We start from the raw sequence: 3,797 nt of genomic DNA, 5'->3' as shown, positions 1-3,797 counted from the left end.
TCGCGTTTGGGTCCTCTTTCACCTGCATGACATTGAGTAAATTATTTTATTGGAGTGAATCTTTAGAAATATACCCGATGGTGTAGCAAATAAACACAATATGGAGAGATCACCTGGCAATTGGTCACAACTCAACTCAGCAGCTAACGCCTTTGTCGACGTGCCTTTGCTCTCTGGTCATGCATACAATAAGAGCATGGGGGAGAGGAAAATGTATATATATTTTTGCGCACCCTCATTTTTAAGCAGTAGGGTGTTGGATATCGATTGTATGGGGGTGTGGGAGTTAAACGTAGTGATGGTTTTCATGCTGTGTCCTGACTCTCTTTACCCAAGTGAGTTATCAGTTGCACCAATCTCTTTTGCCTGCCTTTGTGATCTCTTTAATGAAATATCCCTCAAAATGAGTTCATCCAACAAATCTCAACGCCTGGAGTTTGCTAAACAGCATTTGCACTTGGATTGGAACCGGTGCTTTAGACAGATGACATGAAACAGACGACACCAAACCCAGTAGTGGGTTTGGTGTCGGAAGGAGAATGCATGAGCAGAAAGAACCTTGATTTTGATCTTATGGGGTTATTTTGCTTCCACTGGTCCTGGGGCCCTTGTTAAAAGGTCAACAACATCTTGAAGTTTAGCCAGTTCCAGGTCATTTTAGCCAAACACCTGGTTGCCCCTGCCAGGAGTAGAGACGAAGCCACAGCAGGGCCAGGCTGGGCAGAGACCCTGCCAGATTGAACACTGGCCCACCCAATGATTTAAAATATATTTTAATGAAAAAAATGCATTTGATTCCTTGGATATAATTGGTTATATAGCAACCATTGTTACCACTACCACCTCCCTGTCATGTTTTGTCATTGGTTATCATGTCTTGTCTCTGTGCTTCCCTTCTATTCGTTTCCCTCTGCTGGTCTTATTAGGTTCTTTCCCTCTTTCTATCCCTCTCTCCCCCTCCCTCTCTCCCTCTCTCGCTCTCTCTCTCTATCGTTCCGTTCCTGCTCCCAGCTGTTCCTCATTCTCCTAACTACCTCATTTACTCTTTTCACACCTGTCCCCTATTTTGCCCTCTGATTAGAGCCCCTATTTCTCCCTTTGTTTTCCGCTTCTGTCCTTGTCGGATCCTTGTATGATGTTCGCTGTTCTGTGTCCTTGTTTCGCCCTGTCGTGTTTTACCTTCTTCAGATGCTGCGTGTGAGCAGCTGTCAATGTCAGCTACGGCCGGTGCCATCCCAAAACGACCTGCAGTCTGTGGTCGAGTCTCCAGTCATTCCTCTCTACTGACGAGTGGATTTCAGTTTTCTTGTTTTGCTTTCACCTAGATATTATCCAGGATTATCACTTTTGTCTATACTGGAATAAAGACTCTGTTTTCGTTAAGTCACTTTTGGGTCCTCATTCACCTGCATAACAGAAGGATCCGACCAAGAATGGACCCAGCGACTACGGATTCTCGCAACACTGCCGTCGAGATCCAGGGAGCAATGCTCGGCAGACACGAGCAGGAATTGTCTGCTGCTCGTCATGCCGTTGAGACCCTGGCCGCTCAGGTTTCCGACCTCTCAGGACAGTTTCAGAGACTTCGTCTCGTGCCACCAGCTACTTCCTGGTTTTCCGAGTCTCCGGAACCTAGGGTTAATAACCCACCATGTTACTCTGGGCAGCCCACTGAGTGCCGCTCCTTTCTCACCCAGTGTGATATTGTGTTCTCTCTCCAACCCAACACATACTCAAGAGAGAGAGCTCGGATTGCTTACGTCATTTTACTCCTTACTGGTCGGGCTCGGGAGTGGGGCACAGCTATCTGGGAGGCAAGGGCTGAGTGTTCTAACAATTATCTGAACTTTAAAGAGGAGATGATACGGGTTTTTGATCGTTCAGTTTTTGGTAAAGAGGCTTCTAGGGCCCTGGCTTCCCTATGTCAAGGTGATCGATCCATAACGGATTACTCTATAGAGTTTCGCACTCTTGCTGCCTCTAGTGACTGGAACGAGCCGGCGTTGCTCGCTCGTTTTCTGGAGGGACTCCACGCTGAGGTTAAAGATGAGATTCTCTCCCGGGAGGTTCCTTCCAGCGTGGACTCTTTGATTGCACTCCCCATCCGCATAGAACGACGGGTAGATCTTCGTCACCGAGCTCGTGGAAGAGAGCTCGCGTTAACGGTGTTCCCCCTCTCCGCATCTCAACCATCTCCCCCCTTCGGCTCAGAGACTGAGCCCATGCAGCTGGGAGGTATTCGCATCTCGACTAAGGAGAGGGAACGGAGGATCACCAACCGCCTTTGCCTCTATTGCGGTTCTGCTGGACATTTTGTCATTTCATGTCCAGTAAAAGCCAGAGCTCATCAGTAAGTGGAGGGCTACTGGTGAGCGCTACTACTCAGGTCTCTCCATCAAGATCCTGTACTACCTTGTCGGTCCATCTATGCTGGACCGGTTCGGCTGCTTCCTGCAGTGCCTTGATAGACTCTGGGGCTGAGGGTTGTTTTATGGACGAAGCATGGGCTCGGAAACATGACATTCCTCTCAGACAGTTAGGGAAGCCCACGCCCATGTTCGCCTTAGATGGTAGTCTTCTCCCCAGTATCAGATGTGAGACACTACCTTTAACCCTCACAGTATCTGGTAACCACAGTGAGACCATTTCCTTTTTGATTTTTCGTTCACCTTTTACACCTGTTGTTTTGGGTCACCCCTGGCTAGTATGTCATAATCCTTCTATTAATTGGTCTAGTAATTCTATCCTATCCTGGAACGTTTCTTGTCATGTGAAGTGTTTAATGTCTGCTATCCCTCCTGTTTCTTCTGTCCCCTCTTCTCAGGAGGAACCTGGTGATTTGACAGGAGTGCCGGAGGAATATCATGATCTGCGTACGGTCTTCAGTCGGTCCAGAGCCAACTCCCTTCCTCCTCACCGGTCGTATGATTGTTGTATTGATCTCCTTCCGGGGACCACTCCCCCGGGGTAGACTATACTCTCTGTCGGCTCCCGAACGTAAGGCTCTCGAGGATTATTTGTCTGTTTCTCTCGACGCCGGTACCGTGGTGCCTTCTTCCTCTCCCGCCGGAGCGGGGGTTTTTTTTGTTAAGAAGAAGGACGGTACTCTGCGCCCCTGTGTGGATTATCGAGGGCTGAATGACATAACGGTTAAGAATCGTTATCCGCTTCCCCTTATGTCGTCAGCCTTCGAAATTCTGCAGGGAGCCAGGTTCTTTACTAAGTTGGACCTTCGTAACGCTTACCATCTCGTGCGCATCAGAGAGGGGGACGAGTGGAAAACGGCGTTTAACACTCCGTTAGGGCATTTTGAATACAGGGTTCTGCCGTTCGGTCTCGCTAATGCTCCAGCTGTCTTTCAGGCATTAGTTAATGATGTACTGAGAGACATGCTGAACATCTTTGTTTTCGTCTACCTCGACGACATCCTGATTTTTTCACAGTCACTCGAGATTCATGTTCAGCACGTTCGACGTGTACTCCAGAGCCTTTTAGAGAATTGTCTCTACGTGAAGGCTGAGAAGTGCGCCTTTCATGTCTCCTCTGTCACATTTCTCGGTTCTGTTATTTCCGCTGAAGGCATTCAGATGGATCCCGCTAAGGTTCAGGCTGTCAGTGATTGGCCCGTTCCAAGGTCACGTGTCGAGTTGCAGCGCTTTCTAGGTTTCGCTAATTTCTATCGGCGTTTCATTCGTAATTTTGGTCAAGTTGCTGCCCCTCTCACAGCTCTTACTTCTGTCAAGACGTGCTTTAAGTGGTCCGGTTCCGCCCAGGGAGCTTTTGATCTCCTCAAGAAG

Source organism: Oncorhynchus gorbuscha, linkage group LG05, assembly GCF_021184085.1.
Source record: "Oncorhynchus gorbuscha isolate QuinsamMale2020 ecotype Even-year linkage group LG05, OgorEven_v1.0, whole genome shotgun sequence".
NCBI classification, from domain to species: Eukaryota; Metazoa; Chordata; class Actinopteri; order Salmoniformes; family Salmonidae; genus Oncorhynchus; species Oncorhynchus gorbuscha.
Note: the sequence above shows the minus strand (reverse complement) of the source record.